Below are 17,500 nucleotides of genomic sequence, written 5' to 3'. Positions count from 1 at the left end.
GCGGGTGCCGAGTTCACCGGCCCCAAGCGACAACCGGTCACCGAGGCACCCGCCGAAGGCGGGTGCCGAGTTCACCGGCCCCAAGCGACAACCGGTCACCGAGGCACCCGCCGAAGGCGGGTGCCGAGTTCACTGGCCCCAAGCGACAACCGGTCACCGAGGCACCCGCCGAAGGCGGGTGCCGAGTTCACTGGCCCCAAGCGACGGCGGTCACCGAGGCACCCGCCGGAGGCGGGTGCCGAGTTCACCGGCCCCGAGCACCAGCGGTCAGCCACGGAGGGTGCTGGATCATCCATACTTCCATAGCTCCAGAGCTCCATAGCCCCGGAGCTCCATAGCCCCGGAGCTCCATAGCCCCGGAGCTCCATAGCTCCATAGCCCCGGAGCTCCATAGCCCCGGAGCTCCATAGCCCCGGAGCTCCATAGCTCCATAGCCCCGGAGCTCCATAGCCCCGGAGCTCCATAGCTCCATAGCCCCGGAGCTCCAAAGCCCCGGAGCTCCATAGCCCCGGAGCTCCATAGCCCCGGAGCTCCATAGCCCCGGAGCTCCATAGCCCCAGAGCTCCATACTTCCATAGCCCCAGAGCTCCATAGCTCCATACTTCCATAGCTCCAGCCGCGGAGGGTGCTGGCTGGTGGCTCCATAGCTCCATACTTCCATACTTGCAGCCACGGAGTTGGCTAAAATTGCACTAAGTGCGAAAGCCCATTCATTTACAACGGCGTGTCCGCCAGGCGGCGACATTTCCCCGTTACCGGTGGCTGCGCGGCGGGTGAGTGACAGAGCTTATCCGAGCGGCTGGAACTCTGCGCCGGCGTGGTCGAGCGTGAGGCCCCGGCCCTTTGGCTGCCTGGTACCTAAAACACTTCCATTGATCCAGCCACGGAGGGTGCTGGCTGGTGGCTCCATAGCTCCATAGCTCCATAGCACCAGAGCTCCATAGCTCCATAGCACCAGAGCTCCATAGCTCCATAGCACCAGAGCTCCATAGCTCCATAGCACCAGAGCTCCATAGCTCCATAGCACCAGAGCTCCATAGCTCCATAGCACCAGAGCTCCATAGCTCCATAGCACCAGAGCTCCATAGCTCCATAGCACCAGAGCTCCATAGCTCCATAGCACCAGAGCTCCATAGCTCCATAGCACCAGAGCTCCATAGCTCCATAGCTCCAGGGCTCCATAGCTCCAGGGCTCCATAGCTCCATAGCTCCAGGGCTCCATAGCTCCATACCTCCATAGCTCCATAGCTCCAGCCTGGGTGGCTGGTGGCTCCATAGCTCCATACTTCCATAGCTCCAGTCAGAGAGTTGGCGAAAATTGCACTAAGTGCGAAAGCCCATTCATTTACAACGGCGTGTCCGCCAGGCGGCGACATTTCCCCGTTACCGGTGGCTGCGTGGCGGGTGAGTGACAGAGCTTATCCGAGCGGCTGGAACTCTGCGCCGGCGTGGTCGAGCGTGAGGCCCCGGCCCTTTGGCTGCCTGGTACCTAAAACACTTCCATTGATCCAGCCACGGAGGGTGCTGGCTGGTGGCTCCATAGCTCCATAGCTCCATAGCACCAGAGCTCCATAGCTCCATAGCACCAGAGCTCCATAGCTCCATAGCACCAGAGCTCCATAGCTCCATAGCACCAGAGCTCCATAGCTCCATAGCTCCAGGGCTCCATAGCTCCAGGGCTCCATAGCTCCATAGCTCCAGGGCTCCATAGCTCCATACCTCCATAGCTCCATAGCTCCAGCCTGGGTGGCTGGTGGCTCCATAGCTCCATACTTCCATAGCTCCAGTCAGAGAGTTGGCGAAAATTGCACTAAGTGCGAAAGCCCATTCATTTACAACGGCGTGTCCGCCAGGCGGCGACATTTCCCCGTTACCGGTGGCTGCGTGGCGGGTGAGTGACAGAGCTTATCCGAGCGGCTGGAACTCTGCGCCGGCGTGGTCGAGCGTGAGGCCCCGGCCCTTTGGCTGCCTGGTACCTAAAACACTTCCATTGATCCAGCCACGGAGGGTGCTGGCTGGTGGCTCCATAGCTCCATAGCTCCATAGCACCAGAGCTCCATAGCTCCATAGCACCAGAGCTCCATAGCTCCATAGCACCAGAGCTCCATAGCTCCATAGCACCAGAGCTCCATAGCTCCATAGCACCAGAGCTCCATAGCTCCATAGCACCAGAGCTCCATAGCTCCATAGCACCAGAGCTCCATAGCTCCATAGCACCAGAGCTCCATAGCTCCATAGCTCCAGGGCTCCATAGCTCCAGGGCTCCATAGCTCCATAGCTCCAGGGCTCCATAGCTCCATACCTCCAGAGCTCCATAGCTCCAGCCTGGGTGGCTGGTGGCTCCATAGCTCCATACTTCCATAGCTCCAGTCAGAGAGTTGGCTAAAATTGCACTAAGTGCGAAAGCCCATTCATTTACAACGGCGTGTCCACAAGGCGGCGACATTTCCCCGTTACCGGTGGCTGCGCGGCGGGTGAGTGACAGAGCTTATCCGAGCGGCTGGAACTCTGCGCCGGCGTGGTCGAGCGTGAGGCCTCGGCCCTTTGGCTGCCTGGTACCTAAAACACTTCCATTGATCCAGCCACGGAGGGTGCTGGCTGGTGGCTCCATAGCTCCATAGCTCCATACCTCCAGAGCTCCAGAGCTCCATAGCACCAGAGCTCCATAGCTCCATAGCACCAGAGCTCCATAGCACCAGAGCTCCATAGCTCCATAGCACCAGAGCTCCATAGCTCCATTGCACCAGAGCTCCATAGCTCCATAGCACCAGAGCTCCATAGCTCCATAGCTCCATAGCACCAGAGCTCCATAGCTCCATAGCACCAGAGCTCCATAGCTCCATAGCACCAGAGCTCCATAGCTCCATAGCACCAGAGCTCCATAGCTCCATAGCACCAGAGCTCCATAGCTCCATAGCACCAGAGCTCCATAGCTCCATAGCACCAGAGCTCCATAGCTCCATAGCACCAGAGCTCCATAGCTCCATAGCACCAGAGCTCCATAGCTCCATAGCTCCAGGGCTCCATAGCTCCAGGGCTCCATAGCTCCATAGCTCCAGGGCTCCATAGCTCCATACCTCCAGAGCTCCATAGCTCCAGCCTGGGTGGCTGGTGGCTCCATAGCTCCATACTTCCATAGCTCCAGTCAGAGAGTTGGCGAAAATTGCACTAAGTGCGAAAGCCCATTCATTTACAACGGCGTGTCCACAAGGCGGCGACATTTCCCCGTTACCGGTGGCTGCGCGGCGGGAGAGTGGCAGAGCTCATCCGAGCGGCTGGAACTCTGCGCCGGCGTGGTCGAGCGGCTGGCCTCGGTAGTTGAGGTACCAGGGGTGGGCCGGGGAGCTCCAGGCGGGGCTTGTGAGAGAGTGAAGCCGAGCGGCTGGAACTCTCGGCCGGCCTGGTCGAGCGGCTGGCCTCGGTAGTTGAGGTACCTGGCGCGGGCTGGGGAGCTCCAGGCGGGGCTTGTGAGAGAGTGAAGCCGAGCGGCTGGAACTCTGGGCCGGCGTGGTTGAGCCACGGAGGGTGCTGGCTGGTGGCTCCATAGCTCCATAGCTCCATAGCTCCATACTTCCATAGCTCCATAGCTCCAGGCACGGAGGGTGCTGGAGCTCCACACTTCCATAGGCAGGGAGGGTGCTGGAGCTCCACACTTCCATAGGCAGGGAGGGTGCTGGAGCTCCACACTTCCATAGGCAGGGAGGGTGCTGGAGCTCCACACTTCCATAGGCAGGGAGGGTGCTGGAGCTCCACACTTCCATAGGCAGGGAGGGTGCTGGAGCTCCACACTTCCATAGGCAGGGAGGGTGCTGGAGCTCCACACTTCCATAGGCAGGGAGGGTGCTGGAGCTCCACACTTCCATAGGCAGGGAGGGTGCTGGAGCTCCACACTTCCATAGGCAGGGAGGGTGCTGGAGCTCCACACTTCCATAGGCAGGGAGGGTGCTGGAGCTCCACACTTCCATAGGCAGGGAGGGTGCTGGAGCTCCACACTTCCATAGGCAGGGAGGGTGCTGGAGCTCCACACTTCCATAGGCAGGGAGGGTGCTGGAGCTCCACACTTCCATAGGCAGGGAGGGTGCTGGAGCTCCACACTTCCATAGGCAGGGAGGGTGCTGGAGCTCCACACTTCCATAGGCAGGGAGGGTGCTGGAGCTCCACACTTCCATAGGCAGGGAGGGTGCTGGAGCTCCACACTTCCATAGGCAGGGAGGGTGCTGGAGCTCCACACTTCCATAGGCAGGGAGGGTGCTGGAGCTCCACACTTCCATAGGCAGGGAGGGTGCTGGAGCTCCACACTTCCATAGGCAGGGAGGGTGCTGGAGCTCCACACTTCCATAGGCAGGGAGGGTGCTGGAGCTCCACACTTCCATAGGCAGGGAGGGTGCTGGAGCTCCACACTTCCATAGGCAGGGAGGGTGCTGGAGCTCCACACTTCCATAGGCAGGGAGGGTGCTGGAGCTCCACACTTCCATAGGCAGGGAGGGTGCTGGAGCTCCACACTTCCATAGGCAGGGAGGGTGCTGGAGCTCCACACTTCCATAGGCAGGGAGGGTGCTGGAGCTCCACACTTCCATAGGCAGGGAGGGTGCTGGAGCTCCACACTTCCATAGGCAGGGAGGGTGCTGGAGCTCCACACTTCCATAGGCAGGGAGGGTGCTGGAGCTCCACACTTCCATAGGCAGGGAGGGTGCTGGAGCTCCACACTTCCATAGGCAGGGAGGGTGCTGGAGCTCCACACTTCCATAGGCAGGGAGGGTGCTGGAGCTCCACACTTCCATAGGCAGGGAGGGTGCTGGAGCTCCACACTTCCATAGGCAGGGAGGGTGCTGGAGCTCCACACTTCCATAGGCAGGGAGGGTGCTGGAGCTCCACATCCACACTTCCAGCCACTGCATGCTGGCACTTCCACCTTGCTTGCTAAGTCGGCGTGATCTTGCCCAAAAAGTCCCTCCTCACCTCCAGCTGGAAGTGGAAAAAAATCCTCCACCTGCTTGGCCGAGGTTCTGGAAGCCAGCAGCTCGCAGAATGTTGCCAAAGTTTCACTGGAAGGAAAAGAAAAGAGAAGACCGAGTGCGCATTTCACCTACCGCCGAATGTCCACAAGAGGGAAGTGTCACTCCGTCGCAGAATCTGCGCCGACGCACTCGGCACCCTTCGAATTTATGGTGCCGGTGCGGGTGTTCTGGGTGCAAAAAGGCCGCCCAAGTGGTAGAAAAAAATCAGACTTCGTCTCTTAGGTCGAAATTAATGCCAAGTTTTGAAATGCGCTGGCAGGGGTGGACCAGGGCCCGTTAGAAGTGCTTAGCCGAGGTCCTGGAAGCCTAACCCGGCGTGATCTTGTGCAAAAAGCCGCTGCTGAGCTCCAGCTGGAAGTGTAAAAAGAACCGGGCTGGATCAAAAAAAGAACCGGGCGGCCCGTTAAAATTGCTTAGCCGAGGTCCTGGAACCCTAACCCGGCGTGATCTTGTGCAAAAAGCCGCTGCTGAGCTCCAGCTGGAAGTGTAAAAAGAACCGGGCTGGTTCAAAAAAAAAAAGAACCGGGCGACCCGTTAGAAGTGCTTAGCCGAGGTCCTGGAAGCCTAACCCGGCGTGATCTTGTGCAAAAAGCCGCTGCTGAGCTCCAGCTGGAAGTGGAAAAAGAACCGGGCTGGATCAAAAAAGAACCGGGCGACCCGTTAAAATTGCTTAGCCGAGGTCCTGGAAGCCTAACACGGCGTGATCTTGTGCAAAAAGCCGCTCCCGAGCTCCAGCTGGAAGTGTAAAAAGAACCAGGCTGGATAAAAAAAAAGAACCGGGCTGGATCAAAAAAAGAACCGGGCGACCCGTTAAAATTGCTTAGCCGAGGTCCTGGAAGCCTAACACGGCGTGATCTTGTGCAAAAAGCCGCTCCCGAGCTCCAGCTGGAAGTGTAAAAAGAACCGGGCTGGATAAAAAAAGAACCGGGCTGGATCAAAAAAGAACCGGGCGACCCGTTAAAATTGCTGAGCCGAGGTCCTGGAAGCCTAACACGGCGTGATCTTGTGCAAAAAGCCGCTCCCGAGCTCCAGCTGGAAGTGTAAAAAGAACCGGGCTGGATAAAAAAAGAACCGGGCTGGATCAAAAAAAGAACCGGGCGACCCGTTAAAATTTCTTAGCCGAGGTCCTGGAAGCCTAACACGGCGTGTTCTTGTGCAAAAAGCCGCTCCCGAGCTCCAGCTGGAAGTGTAAAAAGAACCGGGCTGGATAAAAAAAGAACCGGGCTGGATCAAAAAAGAACCGGGCGACCCGTTAAAATTGCTTAGCCGAGGTCCTGGAAGCCTAACACGGCGTGTTGTTGTGCAAAAAGCCGCTCCCGAGCTCCAGCTGGAAGTGTAAAAAGAACCAGGCTGGATAAAAAAAAGAACCGGGCTGGATCAAAAAAGAACCGGGCGACCCGTTAAAATTGCTGAGCCGAGGTCCTGGAAGCCAAACACGGCGTGATCTTGTGCAAAAAGCCGCTCCCGAGCTCCAGCTGGAAGTGTAAAAAGAACCGGGCTGGATAAAAAAAAGAACCGGGCTGGATCAAAAAAAGAACCGGGCGACCCGTTAAAATTGCTTAGCCGAGGTCCTGGAAGCCTAACACGGCGTGATCTTGTGCAAAAAGCCGCTGCCGAGCTCCAGCTGGAAGTGTAAAAAGAACCGGGCTGGATAAAAAAAGAACCGGGCTGGATCAAAAAAAAAAACCGGGCGACCCGTTAAAATTGCTTAGCCGAGGTCCTGGAAGCCTAACACGGCGTGATCTTGTGCAAAAAGCCGCTCCCGAGCTCCAGCTGGAAGTGTAAAAAGAACCGGGCTGGATAAAAAAAGAACCGGGCTGGATCAAAAAAGAACCGGGCGACCCGTTAAAATTGCTTAGCCGAGGTCCTGGAAGCCTAACACGGCGTGATCTTGTGCAAAAAGCCGCTGCCGAGCTCCAGCTGGAAGTGTAAAAAGAACCGGGCTGGATAAAAAAAGAACCGGGCTGGATCAAAAAAGAACCGGGCGACCCGTTAAAATTGCTTAGCCGAGGTCCTGGAAGCCTAACCCGGCGTGATCTTGTGCAAAAAGCCGCTCCCGAGCTCCAGCTGGAAGTGTAAAAAGAACCGGGCTGGATAAAAAAAAGAACCGGGCTGGATCAAAAAAGAACCGGGCGACCCGTTAAAATTGCTTAGCCGAGGTCCTGGAAGCCTAACACGGCGTGATCTTGTGCAAAAAGCCGCTCCCGAGCTCCAGCTGGAAGTGTAAAAAGAACCAGGCTGGATAAAAAAAAAGAACCGGGCTGGATCAAAAAAAGAACCGGGCGACCCGTTAAAATTGCTTAGCCGAGGTCCTGGAAGCCTAACCCGGCGTGATCTTGTGCAAAAAGCCGCTCCCGAGCTCCAGCTGGAAGTGTAAAAAGAACCAGGCTGGATAAAAAAAAGAACCGGGCTGGATCAAAAAAGAACCGGGCGACCCGTTAAAATTGCTTAGCCGAGGTCCTGGAAGCCTAACACGGCGTGATCTTGTGCAAAAAGCCGCTCCCGAGCTCCAGCTGGAAGTGTAAAAAGAACCGGGCTGGATAAAAAAAAGAACCGGGCTGGATAAAAAAAAGAACCGGGCGACCCGTTAAAATTGCTTAGCCGAGGTCCTGGAAGCCTAACACGGCGTGATCTTGTGCAAAAAGCCGCTCCCGAGCTCCAGCTGGAAGTGTAAAAAGAACCAGGCTGGATAAAAAAAAGAACCGGGCTGGATCAAAAAAGAACCGGGCGACCCGTTAAAATTGCTTAGCCGAGGTCCTGGAAGCCTAACACGGCGTGTTCTTGTGCAAAAAGCCGCTCCCGAGCTCCAGCTGGAAGTGTAAAAAGAACCAGGCTGGATAAAAAAAAGAACCGGGCTGGTTCAAAAAAGAACCGGGCAACCCGTTAAAATTGCTTAGCCGAGGTCCTGGAAGCCTAACACGGCGTGTTCTTGTGCAAAAAGCCGCTCCCGAGCTCCAGCTGGAAGTGTAAAAAGAACCAGGCTGGATAAAAAAAAGAACCGGGCTGGATCAAAAAAGAACCGGGCGACCCGTTAAAATTGCTTAGCCGAGGTCCTGGAAGCCTAACACGGCGTGATCTTGTGCAAAAAGCCGCTCCCGAGCTCCAGCTGGAAGTGTAAAAAGAACCGGGCTGGATAAAAAAAGAACCGGGCTGGATAAAAAAAAAGAACCGGGCGACCCGTTAAAATTGCTTAGCCGAGGTCCTGGAAGCCTAACACGGCGTGATCTTGTGCAAAAAGCCGCTCCCGAGCTCCAGCTGGAAGTGTAAAAAGAACCAGGCTGGATAAAAAAAAGAACCGGGCTGGATCAAAAAAGAACCGGGCGACCCGTTAAAATTGCTTAGCCGAGGTCCTGGAAGCCTAACACGGCGTGTTCTTGTGCAAAAAGCCGCTCCCGAGCTCCAGCTGGAAGTGTAAAAAGAACCAGGCTGGATAAAAAAAAGAACCGGGCTGGATCAAAAAAGAACCGGGCGACCCGTTAAAATTGCTTAGCCGAGGTCCTGGAAGCCTAACACGGCGTGTTCTTGTGCAAAAAGCCGCTCCCGAGCTCCAGCTGGAAGTGTAAAAAGAACCAGGCTGGATAAAAAAAAGAACCGGGCTGGATCAAAAAAGAACCGGGCGACCCGTTAAAATTGCTTAGCTGAGGTCCTGGAAGCCTAACACGGCGTGATCTTGTGCAAAAAGCCGCTCCCGAGCTCCAGCTGGAAGTGTAAAAAGAACCGGGCTGGATAAAAAAAAAGAACCGGGCTGGTTCAAAAAAGAACCGGGCAACCCGTTAAAATTGCTTAGCCGAGGTCCTGGAAGCCTAACCCGGCGTGATCTTGCCCGAAAGTCGGCCTCTATACTTCCATTTTAGGTACCAGGGGCTATTAGTGTACTTGGTCCCACTAGTCAGTGTACTCATCCAGTTACCCCCCGTTTTCCAAAACACCATCGGCACGTATAAGGGGGGGACTCTTGAGAGAGATGAGGTATATGGCAGCGCAACACCAATCCGCTCCGCGCTGGTTCCCATGTCGGCTACGGATGAATAAAACCAGCCTGTCCCCCCTGGAGCTCACGAGACACGGAATTTTTTCTAAGTGCCAACGGCTCTTCCGAGCAAACGTGTCCGCTCCGGCTGGTTCCCCCGTCGGCCTCGAATGACGAAAAATGCCGGTCTCCGCCCGGAGCTCATGACAAACGAAAAATTTTCTAAGTGCCAACGGCACTAGCGAGCGAATGTGTCCGCTCGGCGCTGGTTCCCGGGTCGAACCCGGAAGACGAAAAACGCCGCTCTCCGCCCGGAGCTCATGACAAACGAAAAATTTTCTAAGTGCCAACGGCACTAGCGAGCGAATGTGTCCGCTCGGCGCTGGTTCCCGGGTCGAACCCGGAAGACGAAAAACGCCGCTCTCCGCCCGGAGCTCATGACAAACGAAAAATTTTCTAAGTGCCAACGGCACTAGCGAGCGAATGTGTCCGCTCGGCGCTGGTTCCCGGGTCGAACCCGGAAGACGAAAAACGCCGCTCTCCGCCCGGAGCTCATGACAAACGAAAAATTTTCTAAGTGCCAACGGCACTAGCGAGCGAATGTGTCCGCTCGGCGCTGGTTCCCGGGTCGAACCCGGAAGACGAAAAACGCCGCTCTCCGCCCGGAGCTCATGACAAACGAAAAATTTTCTAAGTGCCAACGGCACTAGCGAGCGAATGTGTCCGCTCGGCGCTGGTTCCCGGGTCGAACCCGGAAGACGAAAAACGCCGGTCTCCGCCCGGAGCTCATGACAAACGTAAAATTTTCTAAGTGCCAACGGCACTAGCGAGCGAATGTGTCCGCTCGGCGCTGGTTCCCGGGTCGAACCCGGAAGACGAAAAACGCCGCTCTCCGCCCGGAGCTCATGACAAACGAAAAATTTTCTAAGTGCCAACAGCACTAGCGAGCGAATGTGTCCGCTCGGCGCTGGTTCCCGGGTCGAACCCGGAAGACGAAAAACGCCGCTCTCCGCCCGGAGCTCATGACAAACGAAAAATTTTCTAAGTGCCAACGGCACTAGCGAGCGAATGTGTCCGCTCGGCGCTGGTTCCCGGGTCGAACCCGGAAGACAAAAAACGCCGGTCTCCGCCCGGAGCTCATGACAAACGAAAAATTTTCTAAGTGCCAACGGCACTAGCGAGCGAATGTGTCCGCTCGGCGCTGGTTCCCGGGTCGAACCCGGAAGACGAAAAACGCCGCTCTCCGCCCGGAGCTCATGACAAACGAAAAATTTTCTAAGTGCCAACGGCACTTGCGAGCGAATGTGTCCGCTCGGCGCTGGTTCCCGGGTCGGACCCGGAAGACGAAAAACGCCGGTCTCCGCCCGGAGCTCATGACAAACGAAAAATTTTCTAAGTGCCAACGGCACTAGCGAGCGAATGTGTCCGCTCGGCGCTGGTTCCCGGGTCGGACCCGGAAGACGAAAAACGCCGGTCCTCGCCTGGAGGTCCCAGCAAAATCGGCGAAAAAACGACTAAGTGTCAACTTTCGAAAAAACGACTAAGTGCCCACGGCTCTGCGGGGCTTGTGAGTCCGCCCCGCGCCGGTTCGGTGGTCGGCCTCAAAAAGCAAAAAATCAGCCTCTCTCCCTGGAGCTCACCTCGAGGTACCAGGGGGTGAGGTACCCGGGCTAAGGTGCAGTACCTTTTTTGGTCTTCAGGTGCGCCAGAGTACAATGAAATGGTCCCAGTAGTCAGTGTACTCATCGACTTTCCCCCCGTTTTCCAAAGCACCTCGTTTACGAGTATGGAGGAGATGGTGCTGGTCTCCCCACGGCGTCGGACACGCCGTCCTCGACAGCACAAGGTCGGATAGAAGACCTGGAAAGCGCCGTGGCACGCGCTGGAGGTGGGCACTTTGGCGAAAAAACGACTAAGTGTCAACTTTCGAAAAAACGACTAAGTGTCAACTTTCGAAAAAACGGCTAAGTGTCAACTTTCGAAAAAACGACTAAGTGTCACCTCTCTGAAAAAATGGCAAAGTGTCGCCTCTCTGAAAATTTTCTAAGTGCCCACGGCTCTGCGGGCTCGTGCATCCGAGCCGCGCCGGTTCTGCAACCGGCCTAGAATGACGAAAAATAACGGTCTCCTCCTGGAGCTCACAGCCAATTGTGGCGAAAAAGTGGCAAAGTGCCCACGGCTCTGCGGGCTCGTGCATCCGACCCGCGCCGGTTCTGCAGCCGGCCTAGAATGACGAAAAATAACGGTCTCCTCCTGGAGCTCACAGCCAACTTGGCAAAAAGTTTCTAAGTGCCCACGGCCCTGCCGAGCTTTGGCGTCCGCCCAGCGCCGGTTCCGCAGTCGGCCTCCAATGACGAAAAATAACGGTCTCCTCCTGGAGCTCACAGCCAACTTGGCAAAAAGTTTCTAAGTGCCCACGGCCCTGCCGAGCTTTGGCGTCCGCCCAGCGCCGGTTCCGCAGTCAGCCTCGAATGACGAAAAATGACGGTCTCCTCCTGGAGCTCACAGCCAACTTGGCAAAAAGTTTCTAAGTGCCCACGGCCCTGCCGAGCTTTGGCGTCCGCCCAGCGCCGGTTCCGCAGTCGGCCTCGAATGACGAAAAATAACGGTCTCCTCCTGGAGCTCACAGCCAACTTGGCAAAAAGTTTCTAAGTGCCCACGGCCCTGCCGAGCTTTGGCGTCCGCCCAGCGCCGGTTCCGCAGTCGGCCTCGAATGACGAAAAATAACGGTCTCCTCCTGGAGCTCACAGCCAACTTGGCAAAAAGTTTCTAAGTGCCCACGGCCCTGCCGAGCTTTGGCGTCCGCTCAGCGCCGGTTCCGCAGTCGGCCTCGAATGACGAAAAATAACGGTCTCCTCCTGGAGCTCACAGCCAACTTGGCAAAAAGTTTCTAAGTGCCCACGGCCCTGCCGAGCTTTGGCGTCCGCTCAGCGCCGGTTCCGCAGTCGGCCTCGAATGACGAAAAATAACGGTCTCCTCCTGGAGCTCACAGCCAACTTGGCAAAAAGTTTCTAAGTGCCCACGGCCCTGCCGAGCTTTGGCGTCCGCTCAGCGCCGGTTCCGCAGTCGGCCTCGAATGACGAAAAATGACGGTCTCCTCCTGGAGCTCACAGCCAACTTGGCAAAAAGTTTCTAAGTGCCCACGGCCCTGCCGAGCTTTGGCGTCCGCCCAGCGCCGGTTCCGCAGTCGGCCTCGAATGACGAAAAATGACGGTCTCCTCCTGGAGCTCACAGCCAACTTGGCAAAAAGTTTCTAAGTGCCCACGGCCCTGCCGAGCTTTGGCGTCCGCCCAGCGCCGGTTCCGCAGTCGGCCTCGAATGACGAAAAATGACGGTCTCCTCCTGGAGCTCACAGCCAACTTGGCAAAAAGTTTCTAAGTGTCACATCTCTGAAAAAACGGCTAAGTGTCGACTTTCGAAAAAACGGCAAAGTGTCACATCTCTGAAAAAACGGCTAAGTGTCGACTTTCGAAAAAACGGCTAAGTGTCAACTTTCGAAAAAACGGCTAAGTGTCGCCTCTCTGAAAAAACGGCAAAGTGTCAACTTTCGAAAAAACGACAGAGTGTCGCCTCTCTGAAAAAACGACTAAGTGTCGACTCTGAGAAAATGGCAAAGTGCCCACGGCTCTGCGGGCTCGTGCATCCGACCCGCGCCGGTTCCCCAGCCGGCCTGAAATAAGGCAAAACCAGCCTCTCCGCCTGGAGCTCAGAGCCAACTTGGCGAATATTTTCTAAGTGCCCACGGCTCTGCGTGGCTACGGCGTCTGCCCAGCGCCGGTTCCTGGGTCGAACCCCGAGGACGAGGAATGCCGGTCTCCGCCTGGAGGTCCCAGCTTAATCGGCGAAAATTTTCTAAGTGCCCACGGCTCTGCCGGGCTCGTGCATCCGACCGGCGCCGGTTCCCCAGCCGGCCTGAAATAAGGCAAAACCAGGCTCTCCCCCTGGAGCTCAGAGCCAATTGTGGCGAAAAAACGACTAAGTGTCAACTTTCGAAAAAACGACTAAGTGTCAACTTTCCAAAAAAACGGCTAAGTGTCGACTTTCGAAAAAACGGCTAAGTGTCAACTTTCGAAAAAACGACTAAGTGTCGCCTCTGAAAAAACGACTAAGTGTCGCCTCTCTGAAAAAACGACTAAGTGCCCACGGCTCTGGGGGGCTTGTGAGTCCGCCCCGCGCCGGTTCGGCGGTCGGCCTCAAAAAGCGAAAAATCAGCCTCTCTCCCTGGAGCTCACCAAAAATTTGTCGAAATTTTTCTAAGTTCTCCTCGAGGTACCAGGGGGTGAGGTACCCGGGCTAAGGTGCAGTACCTTTTTTGGTCTTCAGGTGCGCCAGAGTACAATGAAATGGTCCCAGTAGTCAGTGTACTCATCGACTTTCCCCCCGTTTTCCAAAGCACCCCGTTTACGAGTATGGAGGAGATGGTGCTGGTCTCCCCACGGCGTCGGACACGCCGTCCTCGACAGCACAAGGTCGGATAGAAGACCTGAAAAGCGCCGTGGCACGCGCTGGAGGTGTCACTGTGGCGAAAAAGTGACTAAGTGTCAACTTTCGAAAAAACGGCTAAGTGTCAACTTTCGAAAAAACGGCTAAGTGTCAACTTTCGAAAAAACGGCTAAGTGTCAACTTTCGAAAAAACGACTAAGTGTCGCCTCTCTGAAAAAACGGCAAAGTGTCAACTTTCGAAAAAACGACTAAGTGTCAACTTTCGAAAAAACGACTAAGTGTCACCTCTCTGAAAAAATGGCAAAGTGTCAACTGCGAATGTGGTGGTGCATGGAAGGAAGTGGAGGACGGCCGCCTCCTTAAACACAGGCCGAAGAGGAGCGTCAGGGCCGGCTCCTTAAACACGGACCGAGTGTCGCCCTTAACACAGACCAAGCGGAGGACGGCCGCCTCCCTAAATACAGGCCGAACCGGAGCGCGAGGGCCGCTCCTTAAACACGGACCGAGTGTCGCCCTTAACACAGACCAAGGGGAGGACGGCCGCCTCCTTAAACACAGGCCGGAGAGGAGCGTCAGGGCCAGGCTCCTCAAACATGGACCGAGTGTCGCCCTTAACACAGACCAAGGGGAGGACGGCCGCCTCCTTAAACACAGGCCGGAGAGGAGCGTCAGGGCCAGGCTCCTCAAACATGGACCGAGTGTCGCCCTTAACACAGACCAAGGGGAGGACGGCCGCCTCCTTAAACACAGGCCGGAGAGGAGCGTCAGGGCCAGGCTCCTCAAACATGGACCGAGTGTCGCCCTTAACACGGACCAAGGGGAGGACGGCCGCCTCCTTAAACACAGGCCGGAGAGGAGCGTCAGGGCCAGGCTCCTCAAACATGGACCGAGTGTCGCCCTTAACACGGACCAAGGGGAGGACGGCCGCCTCCTTAAACACAGGCCGGAGAGGAGCGTCAGGGCCAGGCTCCTCAAACATGGACCGAGTGTCGCCCTTAACACAGACCAAGGGGAGGACGGCCGCCTCCTTAAACACAGGCCGGAGAGGAGCGTCAGGGCCAGGCTCCTCAAACATGGACCGAGTGTCGCCCTTAACACGGACCAAGGGGAGGACGGCCGCCTCCTTAAACACAGGCCGGAGAGGAGCGTCAGGGCCAGGCTCCTCAAACATGGACCGAGTGTCGCCCTTAACACGGACCAAGGGGAGGACGGCCGCCTCCTTAAACACAGGCCGGAGAGGAGCGTCAGGGCCAGGCTCCTCAAACATGGACAGAGTGTCGCCCTTAACACAGACCAAGCGGAGGACGGCCGCCTCCCTAAATACAGGCCGAACCGGAGCGCGAGTGTCGCTCCTTAAACACGGACCGAGTGGAGGACGGCCGCCTCCTTAAACACAGGCCGAACAAAATGACACAAAGTGTCAACTGCGAATGTTGTCCATCCAAGGAAGGAGCGTGATGCCCGGCCGGCTCCTTAAACACAGGCCGAGAGTCGCCCCGGACGGTCCGCCTCGCGGCGCCCGTCTGCTCGGATAAAATGACACAAAGTGTCAACTACGAATGTTGTCCATCCAAGGAGGGAGCGTGATGCCCGGCCGGCTCCGAAAACACAGGCCGAGAGTCGCCCCGGACGGTCCGCCTCGCGGCGCCCGTCTGCTCGGATAAAATGACACAAAGTGTCAACTGCGAATGTTGTCCATCCAAGGAAGGAGCGTGATGCCCGGCCGGCTCCTTAAACACAGGCCGAGAGTCGCCCCGGACGGTCCGCCTCGCGGCGCCCGCCCGCTCGGATAAAATGACACAAAGTGTCAACTACGAATGTTGTCCATCCAAGGAAGGAGCGTGATGCCCGGCCGGCTCCTTAAACACAGGCCGAGAGTCGCCCCGGACGGTCGCCTCGCGGCGCCCGTCTGCTCGGATAAAATGACACAAAGTGTCAACTACGAATGTTGTCCATCCAAGGAGGGAGCGTGATGCCCGGCCGGCTCCGAAAACACAGGCCGAGAGTCGCCCCGGACGGTCCGCCTCGCGGCGCCCGTCTGCTCGGATAAAATGACACAAAGTGTCAACTGCGAATGTTGTCCATCCAAGGAAGGAGCGTGATGCCCGGCCGGCTCCTTAAACACAGGCCGAGAGTCGCCCCGGACGGTCCGCCTCGCGGCGCCCGCCCGCTCGGATAAAATGACACAAAGTGTCAACTACGAATGTTGTCCATCCAAGGAAGGAGCGTGATGCCCGGCCGGCTCCTTAAACACAGGCCGAGAGTCGCCCCGGACGGTCGCCTCGCGGCGCCCGTCTGCTCGGATAAAATGACACAAAGTGTCAACTACGAATGTTGTCCATCCAAGGAGGGAGCGTGATGCCCGGCCGGCTCCGAAAACACAGGCCGAGAGTCGCCCCGGACGGTCCGCCTCGCGGCGCCCGTCTGCTCGGATAAAATGACACAAAGTGTCAACTGCGAATGTTGTCCATCCAAGGAAGGAGCGTGATGCCCGGCCGGCTCCTTAAACACAGGCCGAGAGTCGCCCCGGACGGTCCGCCTCGCGGCGCCCGCCCGCTCGGATAAAATGACACAAAGTGTCAACTACGAATGTTGTCCATCCAAGGAGGGAGCGTGAGGCCCGGCCGGCTCCGAAAACACAGGCCGAGAGTCGCCCCGGACGGTCCGCCTCTCGAGGCGCCCGCCCGCTCGGATAAAATGACACAAAGTGTCAACTACGAATGTTGTCCATCCAAGGAGGGAGCGTGATGCCCGGCCGGCTCCGAAAACACAGGCCGAGATTCGACCCCGGACGGGCCGTCTTCTCCCGGCGCCCGCCCGCGTACGCCCCCCATCCCCGGTCGCCCGTCTGCTCCCGGCGGGCCTCCGAGTACCCCCTCACCCAACTGACCGACTGGCACTCATGACCCGCCTTGGTAGGGCCTCCATCGGCCTCGGCTCGTCCGACGTCGGGTGGACGGTTCCTACCCACTGCGGGTCGCACTCTAGCGCCCCGGCCGCCGCGTGAGCGTGCGCTCCCCGCGCCGCCCCGCAGGCCCCGGCGCGACCGTACTGCGGCGAGACCGAGACGACCCGGTTTGGCATCCATCCCACCTAGCCACGATCCACGGAGGCCGAGCGAGCGGCTGAGTGTCGGGCGCCGCGCGTGCGAGCGTCCGCCGGCCGCGCCGGTCCTTCCGCGAATGTCGTTTCTCAAACCCTCCGGCTTGATAGCGGCGGCACCACGGGAAGCCGTCCACACACACACCGTCCGACCTCTATCCGAAAAGCCTTCCCGACCAACCGCGGTCGCGGGGGCGTCTGTCGCTCCGCATCGGGGGGGCGTATGGCTTCCGCGCTACGCGCTGCGGGCTCGGGGGGGCCGCAACGGCTGAGTCTGACTCGGCCGGGGCGCAGCTTCCCTCCCGGCAGTCAGCAATAGTGCCGATCGCGCCTGCCACCAGCCCCCTCCCCGACGGGTTCGTCGGCGCCGGCTGGCCGCCGTCCGCCTTCGTTCCCCGAGGGTTCCCAACCAGCGCCGATCCAACTCCGCATCCTGGCCGCACGCAGTGCGTGCCTCGCGCGGGTAAGTCGCCGGCGCAGCGCCGCAGCTCCCGACCCCCGCGTACGGGAATAGTTGAGGGCCTCAGCGGGCCGCACCGACCGAGTCCGACTCGGGCCGGGGCGCAGATTCCCGCTTGGGTGACCGAACGTTCTCTGCTCGGGCCGGAGGGCCGACGCCCGTCCCCCCCCGTCGTCCCCCACGGACCGCCTCCGAGGCCACTTCGCACGGCTCATCCTCGGCTCCCTACCAATGCTTAATCGATGGGGCCGCCCGGCCGGATTCGCGCCACCCTGTCCACCGCGAGTCTCCCCAGACTAACCCGAGTTACCGCCCAGCTCGCCTAACCTTGCACTCGCTCTGCCAAACGGTCGTGTAGTCGGCGGGCCGTCCTACGGGTCGCCCTCCCTCCCCAAACGCGCGGCGGGATAGCGGCAAGGCGGCGGCGGCGGCCAGCGGCGTCGGGGCGCTCGCACCGGAGAAGAGGCGTCTTACGAGGCCGGGCGCAGCTCCCTCTCGTTTACTTGC

The sequence above is a fragment of the Syngnathus leptorhynchus genome, unplaced genomic scaffold, assembly GCF_054491065.1.
Source record: "Syngnathus leptorhynchus isolate UIUO unplaced genomic scaffold, UIUO_Slep HiC_scaffold_33, whole genome shotgun sequence".
Taxonomy (NCBI): domain Eukaryota; kingdom Metazoa; phylum Chordata; class Actinopteri; order Syngnathiformes; family Syngnathidae; genus Syngnathus; species Syngnathus leptorhynchus.
The sequence above is the reverse complement of the archived record's forward strand: the minus strand, read 5'-3'. Positions refer to the sequence as shown.